Raw genomic sequence first — 14,187 nt, 5'->3', positions numbered from 1 at the left:
ATTTAGTATTTGTTAATAAAAAATACTAACAAGAGATAGAACTATTTTTGAATCTAGACTCAGAAAGGTAACAGGCCAAGTGCTTCTCCAATGATGAGAAATTACTGAACCACATTAAACAAAATAAGCACACCCCTGAGACAGTCCAGCTGAAACTTTCCATTAAAACGTCTGGGAGTGCTCAGTACCTGGCAATTTCCAGCCAATTTGCCAGAATGAATTAGCAGCTGTGCTTTCACTGAACACCTCAAATGCATAAAGTCCATCCAAAAATGGGCATTAAGACTAGTAAAAACAACATTAAGAATTCCAGGAGGCAAAAAATCCCTTTAGAGGAAAGAAGTTCTGTTATTTTGAGTACTATTCAGAAAATCATAGATTTTAACAAACTAAATGTGATGCACTAGAAAAAACAATCAGGTAAAGCAATATAGAGAAAATGTTTAGTATATTCATCTCTTACTTTCTGCCTTCCTGTCTGAAAAATGAGGATGAGGTAAAAGGACTGTGGGAGATGATGCATCAACCACCTCCAGATAAAGACCCATAGCAAGAGCTGTTTATCAGAACCATCTTGCACCACCTGAAAACCACAGGGGCAAACATTTCTTGTGGCAAAATGTCAAAGCCAAACAGGTACCAGCACCATAAAACTCACTGGACCTCAGATAAATGCAGCTTTAGGCTTAGCACAGAGACAATCAAAGTCACAAATATCCCATCCAGAATAAAATTTCTATTTAAGTGCTCAAAGGGGTAAGATATCTGTCCTTACTGCACCTTCACAATTAAATGAGATATCCCTAATTCCTGTCCTGAAAAGTGCCCAATCCCCACCTTTCTCTTGGCATTAACTGGATACATTTATGCACTGCCATGTTCAGCCTAATCCCACTGTGGCCTCCTTTAATCCTGTGCATCCAGACCTCCACACATAACAGCCCAAGTTATTTTACTGCTCTCCAGATTGTTTTGTATGGTCTAGCTGACATTTAACAAAGTCACCTGCAATTTAAAATGTATGAAGATGTCATTAAACATCAGAAACTTGTTTAGCCTTTACATTAAAGAAGAGGTTGAGTAAACCACGAATATGTTTTCCATCATGTACTCCGGGGCAATTCCAGCTCACTGCTTTAACCTTTCTGAATTGCCTGGTGTGTTCTTAAATGCATTTTACAGCAAAAAGAAAATTTCCCAGACACTAGTACACTTAAATATTCATTCAGGTCACACATCATTCAGCCATTCATTGAGCAGCAATGAAAAACACCACTTCCATTATTCATTGGAGGCAAAAAGGGGAGTGGAGCTCATGGAACTCACCACCTTGTGCTCCTCTTTGGTGCAGGAGTCATCCAGCTCCTCACAGGTAAGCAGGTTCTCCTGCTGACAGATGGTTGTGTATCAGACCTCCAGGTAACAAATGCCACTCCCAAGAGCACACCAACACCCAGAATGTGGGCCCTGCTTTCCATAAGCAGTATTTCAAGCTTCCCCAAATTTGTAACTTAACTGCTTTATGATACTTTTCTTCTTAGTCTTGGGGCTACGTGAAACTTAATCAAAAAGTTAAAAGACTTCATGCAACAACCCATACCAGTTGTCCTCCAGCCTCCCTTGCCACACACAGGTTGTATCTTATCCTGAAAACATTGAGGGTTATACAACTCACAACTTAGTAGTGCAACTGTTAGCCAAAAACTTTGGTTCTTTATACTGGGGATCCTCACAGTGTGTAAAGAGTTTATTCTTAACCTTCAGCGGTGGAAATTAGGAGGGAGGTACCTCTCTCAGAAGTATTACTAGAATAATGTGTGGGAAACAGAAAATGACATGGTGAGACCCTTAGCAAAGCACTGGGATACACAATTAACCTGCAGTTTAATGAAGAAAGGGAATCCTTCAAACGTTCACCAGCTCAAGCTCCTAAGAAAGTTTTCCATGGCAGCAGTGAAATGAACCCCCTTTCCCCTGGTCACCTCCAGCTCTGTGATACAGTGTTCCCACAGCAACTGAGAGGCAGCTGGTCTGACCAGGAATGCAAGGCAAATGTGGGACAGCATCCTCTCCATCTCACGTTTTAAAGCCGCCATAATGATGACAGAAAGCTGGAACTAAAAACTTAACCTGTTTTTTTGGACAGTTCCAAAAGACACATCCAGTTGCCCTGAAAGACATTTGATGAACAGAACATTCTGCAGCATTTCAAAGGTTAAAATAGAGAGTCTCAAGCCAATTGCCCTGGGGGAACCAGGACTAGGGGGTTCTTCAATCTTTGGAGAGAGAAAAGAATTTCAAACTCCCATCATATTTTTCTGCATTAGCCTCCCAGTTTCTCCCTTGCAATGCTGATGATAAATTATGGTACTTAATGCTTCCAGAAGGATGAGAGGGAAAGTAAATTGTAATGGATCATTTCCCTTTTCTGAAGCATCACCTTACAGAGACACAGTAACACAGGATCAGATTAACTTTGGTAAAGCCCCACCACGTGGCAGTCTCTGTTGCTCTGGGCCAGCACCATGAATATCCCATCAGAGAACAAATTCATCTCCCTGCATTTGCTTTTAAAAATGTTTCCAGTCAAAGGCTCTCATGCCATGAACTGCTGAGCTCTCTGCTAGCAGGAAGAAGGAATTACATTCCTGTTATTATATTGCTCTCCAAACAAACAAACAAAGCTAAACCCACTGTGGCCACTGCCAAAGCTCCACCTGTGATTACCTTCCTGCACTTTGGAATGTCATTCTGCTCTGTGAATTATGCCACTGAAGCCAGGGAAGTCTCGACAGTAAAGTACAAATCCACAGGAGCAAAAGGATTTGAATCTAATCCAACAGCTCCATAAAGCATTTGCAAAGTTTTGGGCAGAGCTTTTGTAGATGGTTTTTTGTTTGCTTTTCTTAGCTTGGTCAAAGAAGTGACAAATGAATTATTTGCATAACTGTTCCCATAGAGCAGGCACAGTATTTCAGTTAACCTGACAAAAGGCTCCATCTGGCCTGGAGAAACGATTTGTTTCATCACAAGCACTGTGAGAACAGTTGAGAGCAAATTCTAATTAATACACCAGGCAAGTCCAATTTTAAAACCACTTATCAGGAATTTATCAGATATTAATTTAAAGTAAGGATGGCACTTGGTGCACTTGCTTGAATAACAATAACAAATGATGTTTTCACAGTTCAAAATTATGACACAGCAGTGCTGTATTAACTGAAATTTAGGAGTAAGTTTTACTAAAATTTTCAGATAGGGTTACTCCTGTGGTATTTTAATGTCATCTAATAGCAGATGCTAGAAAAGAAACAAATTTTAATGCAGTATCTGTTATGTTACTTGTGTTTCAAATAAGTAAAATTTTTAGGTCTCAAAACAAAGACAAAAAACAAAACCCAGAAAAGAGCTCTGACAAGGAGGACAAAGTCACTCTGCTTTCCTTGCTCAGCATCTCCAGAGTATTTCAACACAGCTGTCACACACTAACACCAACCCAAGAATCCTTAGGATTGCAGGATAACTCAGGCTGGAAAGGGACCTCAGAAGACTCTGGTCTCATCTATGGGGTTGACCACATTGCTCAGGTCCCACTCAGCTCTTACTGCCTTACACAGTCAAATCAGTATTGCAAAACACACTGGTAAGTGGGCATTTGTAACCTATTAAAAGCTTATTTTATTAAGCAATAATGAGAAATCAAGCAGCACTAAAGGAGCAGGAGGAGTAGTGGATTTTGATTCCACAGCACCCCAGAGAGTGAGAGCTTTGGGTGATGTTAATGAACACTGCATTGCTCCTGCCATGTCTCAATCTGGAACTGGTGAAACTACTGCTCAATTTTCATTGCTCAATCACTTACTATTTTTCATGTATGCACAACACAGAGACTTCATCCAAAAGTACATCCAGCACTTCACTTTCCCCTGCCATTGGTTTTATTAAGCTACTCACAGATATCATACATTAGTTAGCACTGTGTGCTAACAGACTTACACCTAAAATCAGGGCTGCTGTGTTTTGCAAGATTCTAACAATGTTCAAACTGGCATTAATATTCCTTCCTGCTGCTCAGTTCTGCTATTTCAAGTAAGGTTTTCATTTTATTCTTGGGGTCAGTCTTCAAAAGACAACATCTCCCAGAAAGTTTCACTGTCAAATGATATGGAACTTAATTTTGTTTCATATTTCAGGCTTTTAAGACATTGGCACTTACTCTACAGTTCCCACTGAACCTTTTTGCCTCAGAGAAATTAATCCAAACTGGAATCAGTATATAAGAAATAGGATACAACCACCCAAAGCTCCTGTTGTCAGCATTAGAGCCATATGAAACCATTGGATCTATCCATGGACCACAGGCAGATTATACCCCTGGGTGTTATTTCTTATTTATGCCTTCACACAAAACATACCTGAAACACCCCCAAAATCCAGCCTAAAACAAGTGCTGTCCTCTTTGCTTCAGAAAATTCTGTATTTTATAATTTGTCAAACTTGCACATCAAAAAAGATAAATGCATCTGCAGAGGAGGACAGTTGGTCATTTAATTCAGTCTAATTGGAAACAAGTGATGGCAACTTGCATCATATAAAAATAAAACCAGAAAGATGAAGAGCTTAATCTGAAATTCCAAATGAAGGTACTGTAAGTGAAACACTAGATACCATAAAGTATTTTCTTTTTCATAGGCATCTGTATAAATTAAATGGGTTTTTTTCAAAATGTATCACTTATTTTTAAGGTAAAAGATAATCCCTTGTCAACAATAAAAAGATATATTCTTAGCTGATAAGATGAAAAGGACTACACTGATATCCAGGGAGCCTCCCATCAGCTCCAAGCGCATCCCAGTGTTTTCCCATGCAGAGATGGGAGTCCCCAGTGCACCCTTCCAGCTGAGACAAACCACAGCAACTCTCTCATCACAGCCCTCACCAGAACACCCTCAGACACATCGACATGTGTAACATTCTTTCCTCCCCATTTTTGTGAGAAACATTCAACTACAGCTAATCTTCAAGTAAGGGGGAGTTTCCCAGGTTGTAATTTCCCAAATTGCCTATAACGATGCCTGTATCATCTGTCTTAATATCTAATTATGTTCTTTGACACACCATTAGACTGTGGTTGGTGCTTTCTGCAGCTGCATTGCAAATCCCTCTCTGGACTACAAACCACTCAAACAAATAGACTACCAAATTAAAAAAAATAATAATATTAACAAATAAAATAATTTTAATTGAAAAGCAGTTTGTTAATGTGAAAAATATGCTTGTGGCTTTTTGTGTTCACTGTCATGTAAAACAAAGATTTAAAAGCCTTTTTTTTGCCCATCTTAAGTCACATTTACACAAATTGGTTTTGCTGGTGGGGTGGGGGAGGACAATGATTCTGGTCCTGCCAGTGAAATAAGCTGAATTTTGAACTGAGCAGTGAGACTTTTGGGGCAATCTGCCTAGGATTGTTCATTTTTAGTCAACTTCTATCACAGTCTGCCCCGGGAGAGAGAGGAAAACATGTTTTACCCTTCAGTTCTGCAGTGTCTCCCATAAGGGTGGGTGCTGCAGAGCTCAGTGCGGGCAGAGCAGAGCCAGCAGATGAAAGGGCCACAAAAACTACCCTACCAGCCACACCATCAGAGTCCAAGGCAGCCCTGACTGCTGCTGAGGTGAAAATCATACACTTTGTCCCCCTCTGTCCGCCTTTGGAAAACACAGAGCATGGGGTGGGTCAGGAGGGGTTGGTGGGAGCCATTTCCCACCATGATGGTTCCCCTTCATGGGCACACAAAGCCTTGTTTGCTGAGACTAGAGGGAAACAAAAATCATGATAGTAAAAGGCATGCACTAGGAGATAAAGGCTTGAGCCTCATTCTCCCTGGAAAAATTGAGGGAAAACGGCTTTCTTCCAGAGCATCCTTAATGGAGAGAGAGATTTACACCCTCTGTGATTTGTCAGCTACACTCACCAAGTCCTGCAGAACTGCATTACCCCAGACACAAAAACACTGCTCTGCAATAAGCCACGTTGTGATGTAACACACATACACATCCTACCTGCTGTTTCCATATGAAACAAATTTCATGGCAGCTTATTTTCTGGGTTACCTACAGGAAAGGTGATGTGGAAATGTCCTTCCTCCCCATTTCTGCTCCAGGGAGGAGGTGGCTGCCTCAGAGCATAACATCATCTCATTGGTATACCTCGTAGCTGATGATATTACCCTTTATCAAGTAACAAAATTGATATTTCAGTGATCTAAAAGATGGGGATGCCTGAGCTCTGCTTCTCTGCAAATTTCACCTGGCATTCATCTGTGCTTGGTAATGGTGTATAGGTTTGGTATTTTTTAACCTTGAAAGACATACAGGTTATTAAAACAGTGTAGGAGAGGCAAATAAATAAAGTAAAAAGACTGAGTCACTAAGACAAGATGGTCCTCGAGGTTCTCGGGGCCATAGTTGTCACATGCATAGTCAACACTGAAGTGAAAGGAAGTGCAGTGACAGAAAATAAAGACCTGGCTTTTAGTTTAGCTTCAATTTATGCCTTGAAAACAGAAAGCACAGAAGTGCTCCACTCTGAGCAATCACACTGCAACCCTCCTACTGACCTCTGCACAGAGGTGCTGAGAAACTCCATGATTGAAAAGGATGCAATTAGTAGTAATGATTAAGAATCATACAATAATTAGTACTTCAGAAAAACACTTGTCCTTGAGAGCTTTCAGTTTAAGATGAGAAAGAGATTAGAGAAAAAATGATCCAAATCACTAATATGATACTTTGGAACAGGAATGGGATCTGCTTTTACCTATGGAAAGTCAGACATGTCTTAGATTCCAACTGTAATTCCACTGTTGGAAAAGACAAGAGCAAAAGTTAAAGAGCACCACTAATGAATATTCCAGGCTAAGAAATACATGAGCAGGTATCTCCTGAGGAGAAAACATGTGTACAGCATTTGGAAACGAGATACTATATCCTGTTAGTTATAGCAAAACTTTGGCACTGCAAGGTTTCTCCAGTGAGATCATATCAATTCTTAGGATACTGTCTCCAGGTGATCTCCAGGTGATTCCCACCTCTGAATCCTCATACTCCAAAACCTCACTCACTGGTTTGGCTCTTGTGCTGGCAGGCACTGCTCCAACTCTGGCTCACTGAAGAAAATATTCACCAAATCCAGTCTCCAGCAGAGATCTTAATCTCTGTTTTTCATAACTAACACCTCTCCTCTGGTCTTTATATCAACTTCCTGTAACTTGAGTTACTCACTGTCTCCTGTTGGCAATTTCTCTGTGGCTTTACTCTGTCCACTTTATTTATTTGTGGTGATTCCCAAGCCTTTCTGGAACTGCTCATTTATTGGTTTATACCATATGCTGTTGCTCTTTAGAAGACTGAGAATATCTTCTGAACAACTAATAACAGCACAAGGCAGTCCATCTTCACATGCCAACTTTCTCAAGATGTTTTTTCATATAAAACTGTAAGGCAAAAATCAGAGCAGAGCAGGAAGGGAATCCCTCATTAGCACTGCTAGGGGTGTGCATCCACCCTATTTTGTTTTACAAGCCTACTGTGAAAACACAGACTATCAAGCCCACTGTTTTTCAGTGCATTTTCTTCACAGATGTTTTCATTAGTCCTCTCTTCAGTTAATTCACCCTGCAGCCCAAGGCCCACGTGCTCACCCAAGGGACAGGCTCAGCACTGCCTGGCACACTGAAAACTCACAGACCAATGAGAGTTTGAAGCACTTCATGTCTGAAGTGATTTCTGGAGTGAGTGTTTCACAAACTGTGCCAAAACTTTTTAATAAAACAGCCAGAGCATTCACATAATTGAGCCTAATGTCACTTCCAGAAGGTTTCCAAGTCAGAGATTGGTTTTATAGCAGACACTCACACAGTGTTGTCAGCCTCTCCCTTGTGCAGGATGTATGCTCATACCTGTCCAGAAACTCATTGCTTGCTTTTAACCTAGATACATTTTTCTTCTTCACCATTTTCCAAGTCTGTAAATCTGTTCATTACCTTATACAATTTACAGCCTTCCTGGGATACTGCATTGTTTAGCAGCCCTCGGTATTATTGCTGCTTTCAGACCTCATTTTAACACTTCACCTCCCTCTGAGAGCTTCAGAGTCACTGCAGCCATAACACAGGAACTCCTTCTTCATCCATGAGGCATCACCCCACACTTCAGTCATCTTCCCTCTTCCAGAAATGATACTCCCTCCTAATCAACCACCTACTTCCACAGCTGAAAACAAGCCCCCAGTTCTGAGCACCACAGTTTTCATCCCTAGGGAGTCACATTTTCTCTCCAGCTTTTCAATCCTTCTTGAAAGAAAAAGACGAAAAGCCCTTCACCTCTGTTGTGATTTAACCCAGCAGGCAGCTAAACATCACACTGCTCACTGCCCCCAATGGTGGGATGGGAGAGAACCTGGAAAAAAGAAATCACTCACCACCCACCGACTGGTGCTCAGTCAGCTCCTGAGCAGCAGACCCTGGCCGGCTTCCCCCCAGATTTAAATAGACCTTCAATTGCAAAGATAAAATACCCCAGAAAACAGAGTATTTGTTTCACTTTCTCGGGGGAAAGCTGCTGCAAGTTCCAGGAGATGAACTGTACTTGGCTTCAAAGGCTGCCACATGTGACTCCCCTTCTTTGACAGCACAGACTGTTCCACATGTTACACTGATCAGTGCCAGTTAGGGATCATTCTCCCTGCATTTAGTCTTACATTGATTCAAGTAACAGAATCAGACATGCTGGCAAGATTTGTGCATATACAGTTGAGGAAAACATACTTATTCAATTTGCTATTCAGTTTATTCCTTATATAATACTACTTGATTTTTTTGTGGAGGTTGGAATGAGGACACAGAGAAGGGAAGACAAAAGAACCTCCTGACGAGATTTGCACCATCTCTTATGCCTAATGAAATGACCAAAATCACCTGGGTCACCTAAGGGCAACATTGCATAACTATGCCATAAACACGTAGCAATCTCATCCTTCCTCCTGCCCTTATAAAATAGGTTGCTTCCAACACAGCCACTGCCTGCCTGCAGTGGCACCTTCTGTGCCCCAGTCAGGCAAGGTGCCATCCTCATGCAGGGCACACAAGGCAGAGCAGACTGAGCACAGCGAGAGCACTGGGTGGGGCACACACAGTACAGAAGGAGCAGCCTGAACTAAGAGTTGGGAAAGGAGGGTCCTGACCCTGCCAAGACATGCAGGACATTTGTGTGGCAAAGGAGTGTCAGACACACCCTTGAAATGGGGGCCCTGAGCAGCACCTGAGCAAGAGGGAACTCCTGAGAACACCTGCCTCTGTGTGTGTGTGTGTGTTGAGCTGATAGATACAAGGCTTCATTCACCAGGGAAAGTGTGAAATCAATTTCATATAAATTGGAACATACACACAAAAATCTTCTCACTGCCTAAAGATAAATTTCCATTACTGTGTTCTCTGTTTCTTTCAATCAGCTTAGTATTTATAGGGTGGCTGGAAGAGAATCCTATTCACTATTTATAAACATTGATTTTTAGCAAGTCATTCAATTCATAACCATGAATTACCTAAGAAAATAGTGTTTACCTTATTTTTTTCTCTCTAAAGAAAATTAAGTATTTAATTATTAATGGAATTTTACTGTTAAATTCAGTAAACAAGCCCTCAGAAATAACAAAGGGGGACAGAGATAACTACCCATGGCACAGTTAAACAATGTTAATAATAATCCCAGTGTTTACTGCATATCTTAATTTAAGGAAGTATTGGTGCTGATTTAGAAAGACAGTTGCATCTAATAAAAACCAAATAGCCCTTGGCTTTGGGATTTTCAGTAGTTCTACAACTGAAAAAGGCTCATTTTCACCAGAAGCCTTTATCTTCTGCCTAAAGCAGCTCTGCTGTGCAGACCACTCATTATGGTAACAGGCTGCAAAGAAAAATTCCGTGGAGGACACAGATCAGTTACTCAATGGCATTCACTTACCAGTATTGATTAGGCCATGCATTGTTTCACTTCCCCTGTGATTCCTTCTGTCAGGAGGAAATGGTTCCACCTCTCCTGTAGGGCAGAGGAAAACAGGATTCATGAAAATGAAATGACTTTGGGGTTTATAAAAATCCCATCTAACTTGAATGGAAAATGGCCAATGAAACACCTAAAGATCAAACTGCAATAGAACAGCACAGGCTCAGATCTTTGCCCTGACCAGGCAGCCCTATGGTGAGACCATTTTGCACAGTCCCTATCATACAAGCTAACGGCCAGATCAAGAGCATCCAGCAGTGAAACTCTGCCAAAGTACAGGCTTTCACACATTTTTTTAGATAACACTTTTTTTTCCTCCTTCAATCTCAATCTCTTACAAATTCATGTAGTCCCAATTTCAATTTCCTGGACCTTTAGTTACCACCAATTTTTGGTTATCCTTATCCTGTAAACATTTTCCATCTTCTGATGATAGGTCTGTCATACATAGCCAAGAATGTCCATAGCTGTTCTGTTAGCACATTCTCCTGATGAATCTGTTGCCTTAGCAGTCCTTAAAACGTCAGCTTTTTCATTACTGCAATATTTTTTACTCCATTAAAAAAAACTTACAGCAAACTATCAATTTTTTATGGGTTATCAGTTACAATCCATTTATATCCAGGCAAAGTGCAACAGTTTATAAAATTATGTGTTGTGTGGTATGTGACTGATGAGATGTTGTAACCTATTAAGCAAAAAATATTTCCCTTAGTCTGCTCTTCTGGAATTATTCTTACAGCTGAGAAAGCCTTATGGCCAGGCCAAAGCCTGACTGCCTACATCTGCATTCCATGGTGTTTATTGCTCTGGCTAAGGAAGCCATCAGCAAGGAGATGTAGCCTGCCAGAAATAGGATAGTTTGCAGTGTGAGCACTCCTGCTGCCTTCCCAAGCCAAGGCAGCTGGGAACACACAGGAACCAGAGGCACTGGCAAGCCCCAGGGTGGCCCACAAGCAGTGCCCATACTGTAAATCACAACACTACACATCACGGTTCACAGACACTGCTGGAGAAAAAGGAGTTTGTAATACAGCCTTACTCTGCTGTACTTGTTATCTTAAGATCTCTCTCCTATACCTGGAAATCTGTTTTTCAACAGCCAAATTCTGCAGCCCAAGTTACACACGTGGTGTGGTTAGTTCACCCACCACACCACTGCACCCCTCAGTCATCTCTGCAGTTGCCTGCTCAGCTCTGCTTGTGTATGCTCTGTTTTCCCACACTGCCCTTTCTCATGCCACGCTTTCCATGAAGCCCTAGTCCCTCCTCTCCTACTCTCCACCAGCACTCACCTCTCATAAACACCCTAATATCCTCCAAAGCCACTCTGTGACCCTCTGCCTGCCCTTCAGGCTCTGTACATTCCCAGTGATGCTTCCCTTTCCCATCTCCCTCCCTGGAGAAGGGTGTCCTGCCAGGAGCCAGCACTGCCCCCTTGCTGGCACTGAGCCCACCCCCTCGGTGTCTGAGCAGCCCTGCAGAAGGCAAAGGCAGTGGCTGCTCTTTGAACAGTTCACTCCCTTCCCATCTCCTGCCCAGGCCCTCCCTCCTCTCTTATCCTTTGCTGTGTCAAGGAAGCCACAAAAAAACGTCCTGCAAACAAATGCACCTCTATAAACTAAATGCTTTAAGAGTGCAGTTAATTCTTTACAGCAGTTCCACTATAATAAATGCCTGCTGAGACTTGCAACAGAGGGACTGAAGTGTGCCCGTGGGAAAGGTGTGTGTCATCTGGCCACAGAGCTGTTGGGAACTGGCAGGATCATTTCTGTACAGGTAATTCTCCTGGAAAGAAGGGTGATACATCAGCTTTGGAATGGCAGATATGCAAGGGGGAAATGACAGTTAAATCCCAAAGGCAGACTGCAATGCAGAAAAAAACAGGCATTGCTTTGAAGTTTCTAATCCAGTGCTCTGGAGGTTTAATTTGAATGAAGGGTGTTTTAGAAGGACATAGTATAGGTCTTATTCCTTAGCTCAGGGAACACTGAGACAGAAAAAGATGCCCACTCATGTATCTTAGGGACTCATGGGTGCTTTTGGAGTTAATCCAGGAGTGGAAAATTACCGAGAAATTTATCAACCTGTTTAACATGATCCAAACCACATTGTGTTGCTGGACCCTGCTTTGACTTTTCTGGTCCATCTCATACTCTTCTATGTCTTCACAGATCTGTCATTTGAAAAGTAATGCTGAATCTCAATCATATGGCAAGAGTTTCACACAGAAATCTTTCTTCTGGAAAATCTCCTCTGAGGCCAGCCCAAAACAATTCGAGGGCTCTTGGGTAGAGAGGCCTGTCCTTGCTCGCTGTCAATGAAATGCAAAACCCAAGGAACAGGTGCCTCCATACATTTGCATCAATAACATTTCTAAATTATTTTTCTTTCTATTAATATCCTGTTAACTGCCACACTGTCACTGCTTCTGAAAACTATTGCATTGCAAACAATCCAAAGCATTCTTAACTAAGAGGAAAAGAGAACAAAGATAGTAAAATTATTTTGTTTGCTTTGTTTCTCACCCAGTTTCATCAATCATTACTACATATTACCTGTAATTCTCTTGCTCTCATAAAAACCTTTCATTCTTGACTTTGGGGATATATTCTAAGAAGCTTTAAGTTTAGAAACTGGCAGGCTGCCCATGTAATTTTTCTTACTTATCAATAGTTCTTTTTTGTTCACATAGAGGAAAAAAAGAAGTATAGAAATACAGTAAGTGTGTAACTGAACTCTAGAAATAATAGCCTGCAGATCTCAATGCCCTACTTGGTCTTCTCTTTGTCCCCCTTTCCCCTCTTCTTTCCCTTTCAGTCTAGCAGAGGCAGGTCAGTGTTCCTTTCAGCATCTCAGAGTGACCGTGTGGGTCACACAGGAACTGGGGTAGCATCTTGAGTTTAAAACCCTCATGATAACTCCATGAGGACATAACCTGCTCTTTCCAATCCCTTCTCTAATTTGCATTTAGATACAACCACCTTGATTAGAGGTGTGAAATGTGTTTTAACATGTCCATTCATTAGTTTTCCATAACTTTAGTTTTCACGTAATTTTAGAGCATAGATGTTCTTTCACAGCTAAATAAAATGATGCACAAAACACATGCACAGATTTACTTAAGAGCACTGTATATATGGGTTACAACAGACTTTAAATATCACTAAAAATAGAAAGAACAGCACAGAAGTTTTTCTGCTTAAGTGATGCAATGTCTCATGGGAACACTTAAAAGGAAAAAAAGAAGTAAAATATTCACACTTGATATTCACAGCCTGTTCATTACACATTTCTAGAAATGTGCCCCCTCCCCACCCTTAATTAAAAAGAAAGCTGAAAGAGTAGGAGGAACAAAAATGTTCTCAACTTCAATGACACTATTGGAAAATAATTATTTCCAAACTGCTTATCTGTTTAAAAAAAGCTGGCAAGCTACCAGGATCTTGATTGCTGTAAGCAATTTTATAACTGCTCTAGACAGATAAATTGAACAAAGAAATTAATTTCAGTCTCATAATAAGTCTCATTTCATTACCAAAACGTCTGTGCTGCAACAGAGCCTTGCACAAGGAACTGCTGGTGGAGGATTTTGTCTGCAGACATTAAATAACTGCCTAGAAAAACTCCACCTTTCAACTCTGGATGCCATTAAACAGAATTCTTCTGAATTGTGAAACAGGAAGTGAAATACTGTGAAATAAAGTGAAATTCTTTCCAGTTGCACTTATGTTTTGTCCATTGGCTTTGAGGAAGGCTACTTGACTGGGTATGGTAACTGGGAATGTCACACAGCTGGAACAAGCAGGTCTAGAAGATCCATAAAGCTCCTGGATGGTGCAGGTGCTGAGGGAGCTGACTGGGGAAACACAGAATCATAGAATGGATTGGGTTGGAAAAGACCTCTGAGACCATCAAGTCCAACCCTTGGGCCAACTCCAGTCCCTTTACCAGATCATGGCACTCAGTGCCACGGAAAAACCTCCAGGGATGGGGAATCCACCACCTCTCTGGGCAGCCCATTCCAATGCCTGAGCACTCTCTCTGCAAAGAATTTTTTTCTGAACTCCAATTTAAATTTCCCCTGGCAGAGCTTGAGCCCATCGTGCCCCCTTGTCCTATTGC

Source organism: Pithys albifrons, chromosome 9, assembly GCF_047495875.1.
Source record: "Pithys albifrons albifrons isolate INPA30051 chromosome 9, PitAlb_v1, whole genome shotgun sequence".
In the NCBI taxonomy this organism is placed as follows: Eukaryota; Metazoa; Chordata; class Aves; order Passeriformes; family Thamnophilidae; genus Pithys; species Pithys albifrons.
This window is presented reverse-complemented; position numbering follows the sequence as displayed.